Below are 21,553 nucleotides of genomic sequence, written 5' to 3' on the forward strand. Positions count from 1 at the left end.
GTTTTGCTCCGACACACGCGGGGTAGCACTGTTCTGCTCTGACACACAGGGGGGAGCACAGTTCTGCTCTGAGAGACGGGGGAGCGTAGTTCTACTTTGACACACACGGGGGAGCGCAGTTCTGCTCTGACACACGGAAGGGAACACAGTTCTGCTCTCACACACATGGGAGGGCAGTTCTGCTCTGACACACGGGGCAGCGCAGCTCTGCTCTGACACACTAGGGAGCACAGTTCTCTCACACACACAGGGGGAAGCACAGTTCTGTTCTCGCACACATGGGGGAGGGCAGCTCAGCTCTGACACATGGGGGGGAGTGCAATTCTGCTCTGACACACACGGGGGAGCGCAGTTCTGCTCTGACACACGGAAGGGAACACAGTTCTGCTCTCACACACATGGGAGGGCCGTTCTGCTCTGACACACGGGGGAGCGCAGCTCTGCTCTGACACACTAGGGAGCACAGTTCTCTCACACACACAGGGGGAAGCACAGTTCTGTTCTCGCACACATGGGGGAGGGCAGCTCAGCTCTGACACATGGGGGGGAGTGCAATTCTGCTCTGACACACATGGGGGAGCGCAGTTCTGCTCTCACACACTCGGGGGGAGCAGAGTTCTGCTCTCACACACATTGGGGAGGGCCATTGAGCTCTGACACACGGGGGAGCTCAGCTCTGCTCTGACACACTAGGGAGCGCAGTTCTGCTCTGACACACGGGGGGAGCACAGTTCTGCTCTCACACACACGGTTGAGTGCAGTTCTGCTCTGACACACTCGGGTAGCGCAGTTCTGCTGTGACACACACGGGGGAGCACAATTCTGCTCTGACACACGCAAGAGAGCACAGTTCTGCTCCCACACACGGAGGGGAGCGCAGTTCTGCTCTGACAAACACGGTGGAGCACAGTTCTGCTCTGACACACACGGGGGAGCATAGTTCTGCTCTGACACACACGGGGGGAGCACAGTTCTGCTCTGACACACACGGGGGAGCACAGTTCTGCTCTCACACACACGGTTGAGTGCAGTTCTGCTCTGACACACTCGGGGAGCGCAGTTCTGCTGTGACACACACGGGGGAGCACAATTCTGCTCTGACACACGCAAGAGAGCACAGTTCTGCTCCCACACACGTGGGGGGGCGCAGTTCTGCTCTGAAACACACGGGGGAGCATAGTTATGCTCCAACACACGCGGGGTAGCACTGTTCTGCTCTGACACACAGGGGGGAGCACAGTTCTTCTCTGAGAGACAGGGGAGCGTAGTTCTACTTTGACACACACGGGGGAGCGCAGTTCTGCTCTGACACACAGGGGGGCGCACAGTTCTGCTCTCACACATATGGGAGGGCAGTTCTGCTCTGACACATGGGGGAGCGCAGCTCTGCTCTGACACACTAGGGAGCAGAGTTCTCTCACAAACACAGGGGGGAGCACAGTTCTGCTCTCACACACACAGGGGGAGCACAGTTCTGCTCTGACACACAGGGGGAGCACAGTTCTGCTCTGACACAGACGGCGGGATGCACAGTTCTGCTCTGACACACACGGGGGAGTGCAGTTCTGCTTTGACACACACGGGGGAGTGCAGTTCTGCTCTGACACACTCGGGGGAGCACAGTTCTGCACTGACACACAGGGGAGGGCAGTTCTGCTCTGACACACACGGGGGAGTGCAGTTCTGCTGTGACACACACGGGGGAGCACAATTCTGCTCTGACACACGCAAGAGAGCACAGTTCTGCCCCCACACACGTGGGGGAGTGCAGTTCTGCTCTGAAACACACGGGGGAGCATAGTTTTGCTCCGACACACGCGGGGTAGCACTGTTCTGCTCTGACACACGGGGGAGTGCAGCTCTGCTCTGACACACTAGGGAGCACAGTTCTCTCACACACACAGGGGGGAGCACAGTTCTGTTCTCGCACACATGGGGGAGGGCAGCTCAGCTCTGACACATGGGGGGGAGTGCAATTCTGCTCTGACACACACGGGGGAGCGCAGTTCTGCTCTCACACACTCGGGGGGAGCAGAGTTCTGCTCTCACATACGGGGGAGGGCCGTTCAGCTCTGACACACGGGGGAGCTCAGCTCTGCTCTGACACACTAGGGAGCACAGTTCTGCTCTGACACACGGGGGGAGCACAGTTCTGCTCTGAGAGACGGGGGAGCGTAGTTCTACTTTGACACACACGGGGGAGCGCAGTTCTGCTCTGACACACGGGGGAGCACAGTTCTGCTCTGAGAGACGGGGGAGCGTAGTTCTACTTTGACACACACAAGGGAGCGCAGTTCTGCTCTGACACACGGGGGAGCGCAGTTCTGCTCTGACACACGGGGGGAACACAGTTCTGCTCTCACACACATGGGAGGGCAGTTCTGCTCTGACACACAGGGGAGCGCAGCTCTGCTCTGACACACTAGGGAGCACAGTTCTCTCACACACACGGGGGGGAGCACAGTTTTGCTCTCGCACACATGGGGGAGGGCAGTTCAGCTCTGACACATGGGGGGAGTGCAGTTCTGCTCTGACACACACGGGGGAGCGCAGCTCTGCTCTGACACACTAGGGAGCACAGTTCTCGCACACACGGGGAAGCACAGTTCTGTTCTCGCACACATGGGAGGGCAGTTCTGCTCTGACACACGGGGGAGCGCAGCTCTGCTCTGACACACAGGGGAGCGCAGCTCTGCTCTGACACACAGGGGAGCGCAGCTCTGCTCTGACACACTAGGGAGCACAGTTCTCTCACACACACAGGGGGAAGCACAGTTCTGTTCTCGCACACATGGGGGAGGGCAGCTCAGCTCTAAAACATGGGGGGGAGTGCAATTCTGCTCTGACACACACGGGGGAGCACAGTTCTGCTCTCACACACTCGGGGGGAGCAGAGTTCTGCTCTCACACACATGGGGGAGGGCCGTTCAGCTCTGACACACGGGGGAGCTCAGCTCTGCTCTGACACACTAGGGAGCACAGTTCTGCTCTGACACACGGGGGGAGCACAGTTCTGCTCTGACACAGACGGGGGGTGCACAGTTCTGCTCTCACACACACGGTTGAGTGCAGTTCTGCTCTGACACACTCGGGTAGCGCAGTTCTGCTATGACACACACGGGGGAGCACAATTCTGCTCTGACACACGCAAGAGAGCACAGTTCTGCTCCCACACACGTGGGGGAGTGCAGTTCTGCTCTGAAACACACGGGGGAGCATAGTTATGCTCCAACACACGCGGGGTAGCACTGTTCTGCTCTGACACACAGGGGGGAGCACAGTTCTTCTCTGAGAGACAGGGGAGCGTAGTTCTACTTTGACACACACGGGGGAGCGCAGTTCTGCTCTGACACACGGGGGAGCACAGTTCTGCTCTGAGAGACAGGGGAGCGTAGTTCTACTTTGACACACACGGGGGAGCACAATTCTGCTCTGACACCCGCAAGAGAGCACCGTTCTGCTCCCACACACGTGGGGGAGTGCAGTTCTGGTCTGAAACAGACGGGGGAGCATAGTTATGCTCGAACACACGCGGGGGAGCGCAGTTCTGCTCTGACACATATGGGAGGGCAGTTCTGCTCTGAGAGACAGGGGAGCGTAGTTCTACTTTGACACACACGGGGGAGCACAGTTCTGCTCTCACACATATGGGAGGGCAGTTCTGCTCTGACACATGGGGGAGCGCAGCTCTGCTCTGACACACTAGGGAGCAGAGTTCTCTCACAAACACAGGGGGGAGCACAGTTCTGCTCTCACACACACGGGGGGAGCACAGTTCTGCTCTCACACACACGGGGGGAGCACAGTTCTGCTCTGACACAGACGGCGGGGTGCAGAGTTCTGCTCTGACACACACGGGGGAGTGCAGTTCTGCTTTGACACACACGGGGGAGCGCAGTTCTGCTCTGACACACTCGGGGGAGCACAGTTCTGCACTGACACACAGGGGAGGGCAGTTCTGCTCTGACACACACGGGGGAGTGCAGTTCTGCTGTGACACACACGGGGGAGCACAATTCTGCTCTGACACACGCAAGAGAGCACAGTTCTGCCCCCACACACGTGGGGGAGTGCAGTTCTGCTCTGAAACACACGGGGGAGCATAGTTTTGCTCCGACACACGCGGGGTAGCACTGTTCTGCTCTGACACACAGCGGGGAGCACAGTTCTGCCCTGAGAGACGGGGGAGCGTAGTTCTACTTTGACACACACAGGGGAGCGCAGTTCTGCTCTGACACACGGGGGGGCACAGTTCTGCTCTGAGAGACGGGGGAGCGTAGTTCTACTTTGACACACACAGGGGAGCGCAGTTCTGCTGTGACACAGGGAAGCACAGTTCTGCTGTAACACACGCGGGGGAGCGCAGTTCTGCTCTGACACATGGGGGAGTACAGTTCTGCTCTGACACACACGGGGGAGCGCAGTTCTGCTCTGACACACGGGAGGGAGCACAGTTCTGCTCCGACATACGGGGGGGAGCACAGTTCTGCTCTGACAAACACGGTGGAGCACAGTTCTACTCTGACACACGGGGGGGAGCGCAGTTCTGCTCTGACATACGGGGGGGAGCACAGTTCTGCTCCGACATACGGGGGGGAGCACAGTTCTGCTCTGACAAACACGGTGGAGCACAGTTCTACTCTGACACACGGGGGGGAGCGCAGTTCTGCTCTGACACACGGGAAGGAGCACAGTTCTGCTCCGACATACGGGGGGGAGCACAGTTCTGCTCTGACAAACACGGTGGAGCACAGTTCTACTCTGACACACGGGGGGGAGCGCAGTTCTGCTCTGACACACGGGAGGGAGCACAGTTCTACTCTGACACACGGGGGGGAGCGCAGTTCTGCCCTGACACACACGGGGGAGCATAGTTCTGCTCTGACACACATGGGAGCGCACAGTTCTGCTCTGACACACACGGGGGGAGCACAGTTCTGCTCTGACACACACGGGGGAGCACAGTTCTGCTCTGACACACGGGGGGAGCATAGTTCTGCTTTGACACACACGGGGGAGCACAGTTCTGCTCTGACACACACAGGGGAGCGCAGTTCTGCTCTGCCACAGGGCAGAGAACACAGTTCTGCTCAGACACACGGGGGGAGCACAGTTCTGCACTGACACACAGGGGGGAGCACAGTTCTGCTCTCACACACACGGGGGAGCACAGTTCTGCTCACACACACAGTGGGGAGCACAGTTCTGCTCTGACACACACGGGGGGGAGCGCAGTTCTGCTCTGACACACACGGGGGGAGCACAGTTCTGCTTTGACACACACGGGGGAGCACAGTTCTGCTCTGACACACGGGGGGAGCATAGTTCTGCTTTGACACACACGGGGGAGCACAGTTCTGCTCTGACACACACGGGGGAGCACAGTTCTGCTCTGACACACGGGGGGAGCATAGTTCTGCTTTGACACACACGGGGGAGCACAGTTCTGCTCTGACACACAGGGGAGCGCAGCTCTGCTCTGACACACTAGGGAGCACAGTTCTCTCACACACACAGGGGGGAGCACAGTTCTGTTCTCGCACACATGGGGGAGGGCAGTTCAGCTCTGACACATGGGGGGAGCGCAGCTCTGCTCTGACACACTAGGGAGCACAGTTCTCGCAAACACAGGGGGAAGCACAGTTCTGTTCTCGCACACATGGGGGAGGGCAGTTCAGCTCTGACACATGGGGGGAGTGCAATTCTGCTCTGACACACACGGGGGAGCGCAGTTCTGCTCTCACACACACAGGGGGGAGCAGAGTTCTGCTCTCACACACACGGGGGAGGGCCGTTCAGCTCTGACACACGGGGGAGTGCAGCTCTGCTCTGACACACTAGGGAGCACAGTTCTGCTCTGACACACGGGGGGAGCGCAGTTCTGCTCTGACACACGGGGGAGCACAGTTCTGCTCTCACACACATGGGGGAGGGCAGTTCAGCTCTGACACATGGGGGGGAGTGCAATTCTGCTCTGACACACACGGGGGAGCAGCAGTTCTGCTCTCACACACACGGGGGGAGCACAGTTCTGCTCTGACACACAGGGGGAGCACAGTTCTGCTCTGACACACACGGGGGAGTGCAGTTCTGCTCTGACACAATCGGGGGAGCACAGTTCTGCTCTGACACACACGGGGGAGTGCAGTTCTGCTGTGACACACATGGGGGAGTGCAGTTCTGCTCTGACACACTCGGGGGAGCACAGTTCTGCACTGACACACGGGGGAGCGCAGTTCTGCTCTGACACACACGGGGGAGTGCAGTTCTGCTGTGACACACACGGGGGAGCACAATTCTGCTCTGACACACGCAAGAGAGCAGAGTTCTGCTCCCCCACATGTGGGGGAGTGCAGTTCTGCTCTGAAACACACGGGGGAGCATAGTTTTGCTCCGACACACGCGGGGTAGCACTGTTCTGCTCTGACACACAGGGGGGAGCACAGTTCTGCTCTGAGAGACGGGGGAGCGTAGTTCTACTTTGACACACACGGGGGAGCGCAGTTCTGCTCTGACACACGGAAGGGAACACAGTTCTGCTCTCACACACATGGGAGGGCAGTTCTGCTCTGACACACGGGGCAGCGCAGCTCTGCTCTGACACACTAGGGAGCACAGTTCTCTCACACACACAGGGGGAAGCACAGTTCTGTTCTCGCACACATGGGGGAGGGCAGCTCAGCTCTGACACATGGGGGGGAGTGCAATTCTGCTCTGACACACACGGGGGAGCGCAGTTCTGCTCTGACACACGGAAGGGAACACAGTTCTGCTCTCACACACATGGGAGGGCCGTTCTGCTCTGACACACGGGGGAGCGCAGCTCTGCTCTGACACACTAGGGAGCACAGTTCTCTCACACACACAGGGGGAAGCACAGTTCTGTTCTCGCACACATGGGGGAGGGCAGCTCAGCTCTGACACATGGGGGGGAGTGCAATTCTGCTCTGACACACATGGGGGAGCGCAGTTCTGCTCTCACACACTCGGGGGGAGCAGAGTTCTGCTCTCACACACATTGGGGAGGGCCATTGAGCTCTGACACACGGGGGAGCTCAGCTCTGCTCTGACACACTAGGGAGCGCAGTTCTGCTCTGACACACGGGGGGAGCACAGTTCTGCTCTCACACACACGGTTGAGTGCAGTTCTGCTCTGACACACTCGGGTAGCGCAGTTCTGCTGTGACACACACGGGGGAGCACAATTCTGCTCTGACACACGCAAGAGAGCACAGTTCTGCTCCCACACACGGAGGGGAGCGCAGTTCTGCTCTGACAAACACGGTGGAGCACAGTTCTGCTCTGACACACACGGGGGAGCATAGTTCTGCTCTGACACACACGGGGGGAGCACAGTTCTGCTCTGACACACACGGGGGAGCACAGTTCTGCTCTCACACACACGGTTGAGTGCAGTTCTGCTCTGACACACTCGGGGAGCGCAGTTCTGCTGTGACACACACGGGGGAGCACAATTCTGCTCTGACACACGCAAGAGAGCACAGTTCTGCTCCCACACACGTGGGGGGGCGCAGTTCTGCTCTGAAACACACGGGGGAGCATAGTTATGCTCCAACACACGCGGGGTAGCACTGTTCTGCTCTGACACACAGGGGGGAGCACAGTTCTTCTCTGAGAGACAGGGGAGCGTAGTTCTACTTTGACACACACGGGGGAGCGCAGTTCTGCTCTGACACACAGGGGGGCGCACAGTTCTGCTCTCACACATATGGGAGGGCAGTTCTGCTCTGACACATGGGGGAGCGCAGCTCTGCTCTGACACACTAGGGAGCAGAGTTCTCTCACAAACACAGGGGGGAGCACAGTTCTGCTCTCACACACACAGGGGGAGCACAGTTCTGCTCTGACACACAGGGGGAGCACAGTTCTGCTCTGACACAGACGGCGGGATGCACAGTTCTGCTCTGACACACACGGGGGAGTGCAGTTCTGCTTTGACACACACGGGGGAGTGCAGTTCTGCTCTGACACACTCGGGGGAGCACAGTTCTGCACTGACACACAGGGGAGGGCAGTTCTGCTCTGACACACACGGGGGAGTGCAGTTCTGCTGTGACACACACGGGGGAGCACAATTCTGCTCTGACACACGCAAGAGAGCACAGTTCTGCCCCCACACACGTGGGGGAGTGCAGTTCTGCTCTGAAACACACGGGGGAGCATAGTTTTGCTCCGACACACGCGGGGTAGCACTGTTCTGCTCTGACACACGGGGGAGTGCAGCTCTGCTCTGACACACTAGGGAGCACAGTTCTCTCACACACACAGGGGGGAGCACAGTTCTGTTCTCGCACACATGGGGGAGGGCAGCTCAGCTCTGACACATGGGGGGGAGTGCAATTCTGCTCTGACACACACGGGGGAGCGCAGTTCTGCTCTCACACACTCGGGGGGAGCAGAGTTCTGCTCTCACATACGGGGGAGGGCCGTTCAGCTCTGACACACGGGGGAGCTCAGCTCTGCTCTGACACACTAGGGAGCACAGTTCTGCTCTGACACACGGGGGGAGCACAGTTCTGCTCTGAGAGACGGGGGAGCGTAGTTCTACTTTGACACACACGGGGGAGCGCAGTTCTGCTCTGACACACGGGGGAGCACAGTTCTGCTCTGAGAGACGGGGGAGCGTAGTTCTACTTTGACACACACAAGGGAGCGCAGTTCTGCTCTGACACACGGGGGAGCGCAGTTCTGCTCTGACACACGGGGGGAACACAGTTCTGCTCTCACACACATGGGAGGGCAGTTCTGCTCTGACACACAGGGGAGCGCAGCTCTGCTCTGACACACTAGGGAGCACAGTTCTCTCACACACACGGGGGGGAGCACAGTTTTGCTCTCGCACACATGGGGGAGGGCAGTTCAGCTCTGACACATGGGGGGAGTGCAGTTCTGCTCTGACACACACGGGGGAGCGCAGCTCTGCTCTGACACACTAGGGAGCACAGTTCTCGCACACACGGGGAAGCACAGTTCTGTTCTCGCACACATGGGAGGGCAGTTCTGCTCTGACACACGGGGGAGCGCAGCTCTGCTCTGACACACAGGGGAGCGCAGCTCTGCTCTGACACACAGGGGAGCGCAGCTCTGCTCTGACACACTAGGGAGCACAGTTCTCTCACACACACAGGGGGAAGCACAGTTCTGTTCTCGCACACATGGGGGAGGGCAGCTCAGCTCTAAAACATGGGGGGGAGTGCAATTCTGCTCTGACACACACGGGGGAGCACAGTTCTGCTCTCACACACTCGGGGGGAGCAGAGTTCTGCTCTCACACACATGGGGGAGGGCCGTTCAGCTCTGACACACGGGGGAGCTCAGCTCTGCTCTGACACACTAGGGAGCACAGTTCTGCTCTGACACACGGGGGGAGCACAGTTCTGCTCTGACACAGACGGGGGGTGCACAGTTCTGCTCTCACACACACGGTTGAGTGCAGTTCTGCTCTGACACACTCGGGTAGCGCAGTTCTGCTATGACACACACGGGGGAGCACAATTCTGCTCTGACACACGCAAGAGAGCACAGTTCTGCTCCCACACACGTGGGGGAGTGCAGTTCTGCTCTGAAACACACGGGGGAGCATAGTTATGCTCCAACACACGCGGGGTAGCACTGTTCTGCTCTGACACACAGGGGGGAGCACAGTTCTTCTCTGAGAGACAGGGGAGCGTAGTTCTACTTTGACACACACGGGGGAGCGCAGTTCTGCTCTGACACACGGGGGAGCACAGTTCTGCTCTGAGAGACAGGGGAGCGTAGTTCTACTTTGACACACACGGGGGAGCACAATTCTGCTCTGACACCCGCAAGAGAGCACCGTTCTGCTCCCACACACGTGGGGGAGTGCAGTTCTGGTCTGAAACAGACGGGGGAGCATAGTTATGCTCGAACACACGCGGGGGAGCGCAGTTCTGCTCTGACACATATGGGAGGGCAGTTCTGCTCTGAGAGACAGGGGAGCGTAGTTCTACTTTGACACACACGGGGGAGCACAGTTCTGCTCTCACACATATGGGAGGGCAGTTCTGCTCTGACACATGGGGGAGCGCAGCTCTGCTCTGACACACTAGGGAGCAGAGTTCTCTCACAAACACAGGGGGGAGCACAGTTCTGCTCTCACACACACGGGGGGAGCACAGTTCTGCTCTCACACACACGGGGGGAGCACAGTTCTGCTCTGACACAGACGGCGGGGTGCAGAGTTCTGCTCTGACACACACGGGGGAGTGCAGTTCTGCTTTGACACACACGGGGGAGCGCAGTTCTGCTCTGACACACTCGGGGGAGCACAGTTCTGCACTGACACACAGGGGAGGGCAGTTCTGCTCTGACACACACGGGGGAGTGCAGTTCTGCTGTGACACACACGGGGGAGCACAATTCTGCTCTGACACACGCAAGAGAGCACAGTTCTGCCCCCACACACGTGGGGGAGTGCAGTTCTGCTCTGAAACACACGGGGGAGCATAGTTTTGCTCCGACACACGCGGGGTAGCACTGTTCTGCTCTGACACACGGGGGAGTGCAGCTCTGCTCTGACACACTAGGGAGCACAGTTCTCTCACACACACAGGGGGGAGCACAGTTCTGTTCTCGCACACATGGGGGAGGGCAGCTCAGCTCTGACACATGGGGGGGAGTGCAATTCTGCTCTGACACACACGGGGGAGCGCAGTTCTGCTCTCACACACTCGGGGGGAGCAGAGTTCTGCTCTCACATACGGGGGAGGGCCGTTCAGCTCTGACACACGGGGGAGCTCAGCTCTGCTCTGACACACTAGGGAGCACAGTTCTGCTCTGACACACGGGGGGAGCACAGTTCTGCTCTGAGAGACGGGGGAGCGTAGTTCTACTTTGACACACACGGGGGAGCGCAGTTCTGCTCTGACACACGGGGGAGCACAGTTCTGCTCTGAGAGACGGGGGAGCGTAGTTCTACTTTGACACACACAAGGGAGCGCAGTTCTGCTCTGACACACGGGGGAGCGCAGTTCTGCTCTGACACACGGGGGGAACACAGTTCTGCTCTCACACACATGGGAGGGCAGTTCTGCTCTGACACACAGGGGAGCGCAGCTCTGCTCTGACACACTAGGGAGCACAGTTCTCTCACACACACGGGGGGGAGCACAGTTTTGCTCTCGCACACATGGGGGAGGGCAGTTCAGCTCTGACACATGGGGGGAGTGCAGTTCTGCTCTGACACACACGGGGGAGCGCAGCTCTGCTCTGACACACTAGGGAGCACAGTTCTCGCACACACGGGGAAGCACAGTTCTGTTCTCGCACACATGGGAGGGCAGTTCTGCTCTGACACACGGGGGAGCGCAGCTCTGCTCTGACACACAGGGGAGCGCAGCTCTGCTCTGACACACAGGGGAGCGCAGCTCTGCTCTGACACACTAGGGAGCACAGTTCTCTCACACACACAGGGGGAAGCACAGTTCTGTTCTCGCACACATGGGGGAGGGCAGCTCAGCTCTAAAACATGGGGGGGAGTGCAATTCTGCTCTGACACACACGGGGGAGCACAGTTCTGCTCTCACACACTCGGGGGGAGCAGAGTTCTGCTCTCACACACATGGGGGAGGGCCGTTCAGCTCTGACACACGGGGGAGCTCAGCTCTGCTCTGACACACTAGGGAGCACAGTTCTGCTCTGACACACGGGGGGAGCACAGTTCTGCTCTGACACAGACGGGGGGTGCACAGTTCTGCTCTCACACACACGGTTGAGTGCAGTTCTGCTCTGACACACTCGGGTAGCGCAGTTCTGCTGTGACACACACGGGGGAGCACAATTCTGCTCTGACACACGCAAGAGAGCACAGTTCTGCTCCCACACACGTGGGGGAGTGCAGTTCTGCTCTGAAACACACGGGGGAGCATAGTTATGCTCCAACACACGCGGGGTAGCACTGTTCTGCTCTGACACACAGGGGGGAGCACAATTCTTCTCTGAGAGACAGGGGAGCGTAGTTCTACTTTGACACACACGGGGGAGCACAATTCTGCTCTGACACCCGCAAGAGAGCACCGTTCTGCTCCCACACACGTGGGGGAGTGCAGTTCTGGTCTGAAACAGACGGGGGAGCATAGTTATGCTCGAACACACGCGGGGGAGCGCAGTTCTGCTCTGACACATATGGGAGGGCAGTTCTGCTCTGAGAGACAGGGGAGCGTAGTTCTACTTTGACACACACGGGGGAGCACAGTTCTGCTCTCACACATATGGGAGGGCAGTTCTACTCTGACACATGGGGGAGCGCAGCTCTGCTCTGACACACTAGGGAGCAGAGTTCTCTCACAAACACAGGGGGGAGCACAGTTCTGCTCTCACACACACGGGGGGAGCACAGTTCTGCTCTCACACACACGGGGGGAGCACAGTTCTGCTCTGACACAGACGGCGGGGTGCAGAGTTCTGCTCTGACACACACGGGGGAGTGCAGTTCTGCTTTGACACACACGGGGGAGCGCAGTTCTGCTCTGACACACTCGGGGGAGCACAGTTCTGCACTGACACACAGGGGAGGGCAGTTCTGCTCTGACACACACGGGGGAGTGCAGTTCTGCTGTGACACACACGGGGGAGCACAATTCTGCTCTGACACACGCAAGAGAGCACAGTTCTGCCCCCACACACGTGGGGGAGTGCAGTTCTGCTCTGAAACACACGGGGGAGCATAGTTTTGCTCCGACACACGCGGGGTAGCACTGTTCTGCTCTGACACACAGCGGGGAGCACAGTTCTGCCCTGAGAGACGGGGGAGCGTAGTTCTACTTTGACACACACAGGGGAGCGCAGTTCTGCTCTGACACACGGGGGGGCACAGTTCTGCTCTGAGAGACGGGGGAGCGTAGTTCTACTTTGACACACACAGGGGAGCGCGGTTCTGCTGTGACACAGGGAAGCACAGTTCTGCTGTAACACACGCGGGGGAGCGCAGTTCTGCTCTGACACATGGGGGAGTACAGTTCTGCTCTGACACACACGGGGGAGCGCAGTTCTGCTCTGACACACGGGAGGGAGCACAGTTCTGCTCCGACATACGGGGGGGAGCACAGTTCTGCTCTGACAAACACGGTGGAGCACAGTTCTACTCTGACACACGGGGGGGAGCGCAGTTCTGCTCTGACATACGGGGGGGAGCACAGTTCTGCTCCGACATACGGGGGGGAGCACAGTTCTGCTCTGACAAACACGGTGGAGCACAGTTCTACTCTGACACACGGGGGGGAGCGCAGTTCTGCTCTGACACACACGGGGGAGCATAGTTCTGCTCTGACACACATGGGAGCGCACAGTTCTGCTCTGACACACACGGGGGGAGCACAGTTCTGCTCTGACACACACGGGGGAGCACAGTTCTGCTCTGACACACGGGGGGAGCATAGTTCTGCTTTGACACACACGGGGGAGCACAGTTCTGCTCTGACACACACAGGGGAGTGCAGTTCTGCTCTGACACATATGGGAGGGCAGTTCTGCTCTGAGAGACAGGGGAGCGTAGTTCTACTTTGACACACACGGGGGAGCACAGTTCTGCTCTCACACATATGGGAGGGCAGTTCTGCTCTGACACATGGGGGAGCGCAGCTCTGCTCTGACACACTAGGGAGCAGAGTTCTCTCACAAACACAGGGGGGAGCACAGTTCTGCTCTCACACACACGGGGGGAGCACAGTTCTGCTCTCACACACACGGGGGGAGCACAGTTCTGCTCTGACACAGACGGCGGGGTGCAGAGTTCTGCTCTGACACACACGGGGGAGTGCAGTTCTGCTTTGACACACACGGGGGAGCGCAGTTCTGCTCTGACACACTCGGGGGAGCACAGTTCTGCACTGACACACAGGGGAGGGCAGTTCTGCTCTGACACACACGGGGGAGTGCAGTTCTGCTGTGACACACACGGGGGAGCACAATTCTGCTCTGACACACGCAAGAGAGCACAGTTCTGCCCCCACACACGTGGGGGAGTGCAGTTCTGCTCTGAAACACACGGGGGAGCATAGTTTTGCTCCGACACACGCGGGGTAGCACTGTTCTGCTCTGACACACAGCGGGGAGCACAGTTCTGCCCTGAGAGACGGGGGAGCGTAGTTCTACTTTGACACACACAGGGGAGCGCAGTTCTGCTCTGACACACGGGGGGGCACAGTTCTGCTCTGAGAGACGGGGGAGCGTAGTTCTACTTTGACACACACAGGGGAGCGCAGTTCTGCTGTGACACAGGGAAGCACAGTTCTGCTGTAACACACGCGGGGGAGCGCAGTTCTGCTCTGACACATGGGGGAGTACAGTTCTGCTCTGACACACACGGGGGAGCGCAGTTCTGCTCTGACACACGGGAGGGAGCACAGTTCTGCTCCGACATACGGGGGGGAGCACAGTTCTGCTCTGACAAACACGGTGGAGCACAGTTCTACTCTGACACACGGGGGGGAGCGCAGTTCTGCTCTGACATACGGGGGGGAGCACAGTTCTGCTCCGACATACGGGGGGGAGCACAGTTCTGCTCTGACAAACACGGTGGAGCACAGTTCTACTCTGACACACGGGGGGGAGCGCAGTTCTGCTCTGACACACACGGGGGAGCATAGTTCTGCTCTGACACACATGGGAGCGCACAGTTCTGCTCTGACACACACGGGGGGAGCACAGTTCTGCTCTGACACACACGGGGGAGCACAGTTCTGCTCTGACACACGGGGGGAGCATAGTTCTGCTTTGACACACACGGGGGAGCACAGTTCTGCTCTGACACACACAGGGGAGCGCAGTTCTGCTCTGCCACAGGGCAGAGAACACAGTTCTGCTCAGACACACGGGGGGAGCACAGTTCTGCACTGACACACAGGGGGGAGCACAGTTCTGCTCTCACACACACGGGGGAGCACAGTTCTGCTCACACACACAGTGGGGAGCACAGTTCTGCTCTGACACACACGGGGGGGAGCGCAGTTCTGCTCTGACACACACGGGGGGAGCACAGTTCTGCTCTGACACACACGGGGGAGCACAGTTCTGCTCTGACACACGGGGGGAGCATAGTTCTGCTTTGACACACACGGGGGAGCACAGTTCTGCTCTGACACACACAGGGGAGCGCAGTTCTGCTCTGACACACACGGAGGAGCACAGTTCTGCTCTGACACACACCTGGGAGGGCAGTTCTGCTCTGATACACGGGGGAATGCAGCTCTGCTCTGACATACACGGGGGAGCACAGTTCTGTTCTGACATACCGGGGGATTGCAGTTCTGCGCTCACACGCACAGGGGGGAGCATAGTTCTGCTCTGACACACTCGGGGGAGTGCAATTCTGCTCTCACACACACAGCGGGGAGCACAGTTCTGTTCTGACACACGGAGGAGCGCAGTTCTGCTTTCACATGGGGGAGCGCAGTTCTTTCACACATACAGGGGGAAGGGCAGTTCTGCTCTCACACACATGCGGGAGGGCAGTTTTGCTCTCACACACACAGGGGGGAGCACAGTTCTGTTCTGACACACACACGGGAGAGCACAGTTTTGCTCTGAAACACGGGGGAGCGCAGTTCTGCTCTCACACACATGGGGAGGTCAGTTTTGCTCTCACACACACAGGGGGGAGCACAGTTCTGTTCTGACACACACACGGGAGAGCACAGTTTTGCTCTGAAACACGGGGGAGCGCAGTTCTGCTCTCACACTATACGGGGGGAGTGCAGTTCTGCTCTGACACACGGGGGAGCGGAGTTCTGCTCTCACACTATACGGGGGGAGTGCAGTTCTGCTCTGACACACGGGGGAGCGGAGTTCTGCTCTCACACATGGGGGGAGGGCAGTTCTGCTCTGACACACAGGGGGGAGCAAGGTTCTGCTCTGACACACAGGGAGGTGCACAGTTCTGCTCTGACACATGTGGGCACTGTGAGCCAGGGTCGACACCACTGCAACTCTTTTTCCCCCTGGTGTCTTTGTTTACCAGGCAGCTTAGTGGTGTTGGATTTGCAAACAGTTTGTTTTTTATGTTTTATGAAATAAAGAGGTGAGGAAGCATTCTTTTGGGCCCTGGCCCTCCTAGCTGCCCTTCTGCCTCCCTGCCTCCAGCCGGGCTTTTCCAGCCAGCGGCCTGCCTTCCCACTCCTGCCTGCCAGCCTGGGCTCCTTGGTCCCTCTCCTCGCCGGACGCAAGGCCTGTGCTCCATCTGCACCTGAGTGGCCTCTCTGTGGCATTTGCACTGTGGCCTCTGCCTTGAACATCCCTTCAGCATGACCTGTGGAGCAGCTCCTGTGAGCAGGTGCCATCCAGGCCCCGAGAGCACTAGGGATAAGCACGCAGCATCCTTGCTCTCAGAGGGGTACAGCCCAGTGAGGGAGACAGGCATGAACAGATGGGTTCATGACTTAGTGGGTGGTACATGTTATGTAAGGAGCCCTGGTGGCGCAGTGGTTAAGTGCTTGGCAGCTGATCTCGAAAGGTCAGCATTGGGAACCCACCAGCTGCTCCACAGGAGGAAGGTGTGGCAGTCAGCTTCCATAAAGATGACAGCCTGGGAAACCCTATGGGGCAGTTCTACTCTGTCCTACAGGGTTGCTAGGAGTTGGAATTGACTCAACGGCAGCGTGTTCGTCTTTTTGGTTTTGGTGGTGCTTGGCTGCTAACTGAAATGTCGGCTGTTCAAACCCACCGGCCGCTCGTTGGGAGAAGAGACCTAGTGATCTGCCTCCCTTCAGCCAAGGGTTAGAGAGACCATAAAACAAAACAAGGCTAAATGGGCACACCAGCTCAGGGGCAAGGACGAGAAGGCAGGAGGGGACTGGAAAACTGGTAATGGGGAATCCCAAGGCTGAGAAGAGGAGAGTGTTGATATGTTGTTGAATTGGCAACCAATGTCAGAAAGCAATGTGTTTATTGTTTAATGAGAAACTAATTTGCTCTGTAAACCTTCATCAAAAAGAAAAAAAAATTACACCTTGGAAACCCTATGGGGCAGCTCTACTCTGGTGTATAGGGTCACTATGAGTTGGAACTGACTTGACGACACACAACAATGTGTCATGTAGGGAGGTGAGGACGGTGTCTTAGTCTGCTGGCACTGCCGCTTCACAGTCCCAGAGTGGGTGGCTCATAAGAACAGGAATTTATTGTCTCACAGTTCTAGAGGCCTCAGCCGGGCCAAGCCCCCTCCGTCGGCTCTGGGGGAAGATCCTTCCTCGTCTCTTCCAGCTCTTACTGTTTTGAGTTGCCATTGAGTTGGCTCTGACTTACGGTGACCTTATGTACAATGGAACAAAGCATTGCCTGGTCCTACATCATCTTCATGATCGTTGGGGTGTTGAGTCCCTTGTTGCCGCCACTGCATCAGTCCATCTCGTGGAGGGTTTCCCTCATTTCTGCTGGCCTTCTGCTTTACCGACCTTGGTGTCCATTTCTAGCAACTGGTCTTTCCTGATGATGTGTCCAAAGCATATTCCTGGGTCATATGACTTAAAGAAGAAGCTTCCTATAGAAAATAATGACTATCATTTCAAGGAATGAAGCACTCACTAATGAAGGTCAAAGACCAACCACAGCCTCCGGGAGGGATTACACCTGAACATGAAGAGAACGAAAATCCTCACAACTGAAGCAACACAAAACGTCATGAAAAATGGCGAAGAAATTGAAGTTGTCAAGGGTTTCATTCTTCTTGGATCCACAATCAACACCTGTGGAAGCAGCAGTCGAGAAATCAGATGACGTGTTGTGTTGGGCAAATCTGCGTCAAAAGACCTCTTTAAAGCTTTCAAAAGAGAAGAAGTCACTCTGGGGACTGAGGTGCGCCTGCCCCAAGCCTTGGTGTTGTGAGTCACCTCGTATGCGTGTGAAAGCTGGGCAACGAATAAGGAAGAGTGAAGAAGAGGTGCGCCTGCCCCAAGCCTTGGTGTTGTGAGTCACCTCGTATGCGTGTGAAAGCTGGGCAACGAATAAGGAAGAGTGAAGAAGAGGTGCGCCTGCCCCAAGCCTTGGTGTTGTGAATCACCTCCTATGCGTGTGAAAGCTGGGCAACGAATAAGGAAGAGTGAAGAAGAGGTGCGCCTGCCCCAAGCCTTGCTGTTGTGAATCACCTCGTATGCGTGTGAAAGCTGGGCAACGAATAAGGAAGAGTGAAGAAGAGGTGCGCCTGCCCCAAGCCTTGGTGTTGTGAATCACCTCGTATGTGTGTGAAAGCTGGGCAACGAATAAGGAAGAGTGAAGAAGAGGTGCGCCTGCCCCAAGCCTTGGTGTTGTGAATCACCTCGTATGCGTGTGAAAGCTGGGCAACGAATAAGGAAGAGTGAAGAAGAGGTGCGCCTGCCCCAAGCCTTGGTGTTGTGAGTCACCTCGTATGCGTGTGAAAGCTGGGCAACGAATAAGGAAGAGTGAAGAAGAGGTGCGCCTGCCCCAAGCCTTGGTGTTGTGAATCACCTCGTGTGCGTGTGAAAGCTGGTAAACGAATAAGGAAGAGTGAAGAAGAGGTGCGCCTGCCCCAAGCCTTGCTGTTGTGAATCACCTCGTATGCGTGTGAAAGCTGGGCAACGAATAAGGAAGAGTGAAGAAGAGGTGCGCCTGCCCCAAGCCTTGGTGTTGTGAATCACCTCGTATGCGTGTGAAAGCTGGGCAACGAATAAGGAAGAGTGAAGAAGAGGTGCGCCTGCCCCAAGCCTTGGTGTTGTGAGTCACCTCGTATGCGTGTGAAAGCTGGGCAACGAATAAGGAAGAGTGAAGAAGAGGTGCGCCTGCCCCAAGCCTTGCTGTTGTGAATCACCTCGTGTGCGTGTGAAAGCTGGGCAACGAATAAGGAAGAGTGAAGAAGAGGTGCGCCTGCCCCAAGCCTTGCTGTTGTGAATCACCTCGTGTGCGTGTGAAAGCTGGGCAACGAATAAGGAAGAGTGAAGAAGAGGTGCACCTGCCCCAAGCCTTGGTGTTGTGAATCACCTCGTATGCGTGTGAAAGCTGGGCAACGAATAAGGAAGAGTGAAGAAGAGGTGCGCCTGCCCCAAGCCTTGGTGTTGTGAATCACCTCGTGTGCGTGTGAAAGCTGGGCAACGAATAAGGAAGAGTGAAGAAGAGGTGCACCTGCCCCAAGCCTTGGTGTTGTGAATCACCTCGTATGCGTGTGAAAGCTGGGCAACGAATAAGGAAGAGTGAAGAAGAGGTGCACCTGCCCCAAGCCTTGCTGTTGTGAATCACCTCGTATGCGTGTGAAAGCTGGGCAACGAATAAGGAAGAGTGAAGAAGAGGTGCGCCTGCCCCAAGCCTTGGTGTTGTGAATCACCTCGTATGCGTGTGAAAGCTGGGCAACGAATAAGGAAGAGTGAAGAAGAGGTGCGCCTGCCCCAAGCCTTGCTGTTGTGAGTCACCTCGTGTGCGTGTGAAAGCTGGGCAACGAATAAGGAAGAGTGAAGAAGAGGTGCGCCTGCCCCAAGCCTTGCTGTTGTGAATCACCTCGTGTGCGTGTGAAAGCTGGGCAACGAATAAGGAAGAGTGAAGAAGAGGTGCGCCTGCCCCAAGCCTTGGTGTTGTGAATCACCTCGTGTGCGTGTGAAAGCTGGGCAACGAATAAGGAAGAGTGAAGAAGAGGTGCACCTGCCCCAAGCCTTGGTGTTGTGAATCACCTCGTGTGCGTGTGAAAGCTGGGCAACGAATAAGGAAGAGTGAAGAAGAGGTGCGCCTGCCCCAAGCCTTGGTGTTGTGAATCACCTCGTGTGCGTGTGAAAGCTGGGCAACGAATAAGGAAGAGTGAAGAAGAGGTGCACCTGCCCCAAGCCTTGCTGTTGTGAATCACCTCGTATGCGTGTGAAAGCTGGGCAACGAATAAGGAAGAGTGAAGAAGAGGTGCACCTGCCCCAAGCCTTGCTGTTGTGAATCACCTCGTATGCGTGTGAAAGCTGGGCAACGAATAAGGAAGAGTGAAGAAGAGGTGCGCCTGCCCCAAGCCTTGGTGTTGTGAATCACCTCGTATGCGTGTGAAAGCTGGGCAACGAATAAGGAAGAGTGAAGAAGAGGTGCGCCTGCCCCAAGCCTTGCTGTTGTGAGTCACCTCGTGTGCGTGTGAAAGCTGGACAACGAATAAGGAAGAGTGAAGAAGAGGTGCGCCTGCCCCAAGCCTTGGTGTTGTGAATCACCTCGTATGCGTGTGAAAGCTGGGCAACGGATAAGGAAGAGTGAAGAAGAGGTGCGCCTGCCCCAAGCCTTGGTGTTGTGAATCACCTCGTATGCGTGTGAAAGCTGGGCAACGAATAAGGAAGAGTGAAGAAGAGGTGCGCCTGCCCCAAGCCTTGCTGTTGTGAATCACCTCGTATGCGTGTGAAAGCTGGGCAACGAATAAGGAAGAGTGAAGAAGAGGTGCGCCTGCCCCAAGCCTTGCTGTTGTGAATCACCTCGTGTGCGTGTGAAAGCTGGGCAACGAATAAGGAAGAGTGAAGAAGAGGTGCGCCTGCCCCAAGCCTTGCTGTTGTGAATCACCTCGTGTGCGTGTGAAAGCTGGGCAACGAATAAGGAAGAGTGAAGAAGAGGTGCGCCTGCCCCAAGCCTTGGTGTTGTGAATCACCTCACATGCGTGTGAAAGCTGGGCAACGGATAAGGAAGAGTGAAGAAGAGGTGCGCCTGCCCCAAGCCTTGGTGTTGTGAATCACCTCGTGTGCGTGTGAAAGCTGGGCAACGGATAAGGAAGAGTGAAGAAGAGGTGCGCCTGCCCCAAGCCTTGGTGTTGTGAATCACCTCGTGTGCGTGTGAAAGCTGGGCAACGAATAAGGAAGAGTGAAGAAGAGGTGCGCCTGCCCCAAGCCTTGCTGTTGTGAATCACCTCGTGTGCGTGTGAAAGCTGGGCAACGAATAAGGAAGAGTGAAGAAGAGGTGCGCCTGCCCCAAGCCTTGCTGTTGTGAGTCACCTCGTGTGCGTGTGAAAGCTGGGCAACGAATAAGGAAGAGTGAAGAAGAGGTGCGCCTGCCCCAAGCCTTGCTGTTGTGAATCACCTCGTGTGCGTGTGAAAGCTGGGCAACGAATAAGGAAGAGTGAAGAAGAGGTGCGCCTGCCCCAAGCCTTGGTGTTGTGAATCACCTCGTGTGCGTGTGAAAGCTGGGCAACGAATAAGGAAGAGTGAAGAAGAGGTGCGCCTGCCCCAAGCCTTGCTGTTGTGAATCACCTCGTATGCGTGTGAAAGCTGGGCAACGAATAAGGAAGAGTGAAGAAGAGGTGCACCTGCCCCAAGCCTTGGTGTTGTGAATCACCTCGTATGCGTGTGAAAGCTGGGCAACGAATAAGGAAGAGTGAAGAAGAGGTGCGCCTGCCCCAAGCCTTGGTGTTGTGAATCACCTCGTGTGCGTGTGAAAGCTGGGCAACGAATAAGGAAGAGTGAAGAAGAGGCGCGCCTGCCCCAAGCCTTGGTGTTGTGAATCACCTCGTGTGCGTGTGAAAGCTGGGCAACGAATAAGGAAGAGTGAAGAAGAGGTGCGCCTGCCCCAAGCCTTGGTGTTGTGAATCACCTCGTGTGCGTGTGAAAGCTGGGCAACGAATAAG

At 57.1% G+C, this 21,553-nt stretch overlaps 1 protein-coding gene across 5 annotated transcripts in view; it reads left to right on the forward strand.

Annotated features, from left to right (window-relative positions):
* ACOX3 (acyl-CoA oxidase 3, pristanoyl) overlaps positions 1 to 21,553 on the forward strand; it is a 97,122-nt gene that overhangs the window by 27,404 nt on the left and 48,165 nt on the right. The window lies entirely within an intron of this gene.

This window comes from Loxodonta africana, chromosome 5 (assembly GCF_030014295.1).
Source record: "Loxodonta africana isolate mLoxAfr1 chromosome 5, mLoxAfr1.hap2, whole genome shotgun sequence".
In the NCBI taxonomy this organism is placed as follows: domain Eukaryota; kingdom Metazoa; phylum Chordata; class Mammalia; order Proboscidea; family Elephantidae; genus Loxodonta; species Loxodonta africana.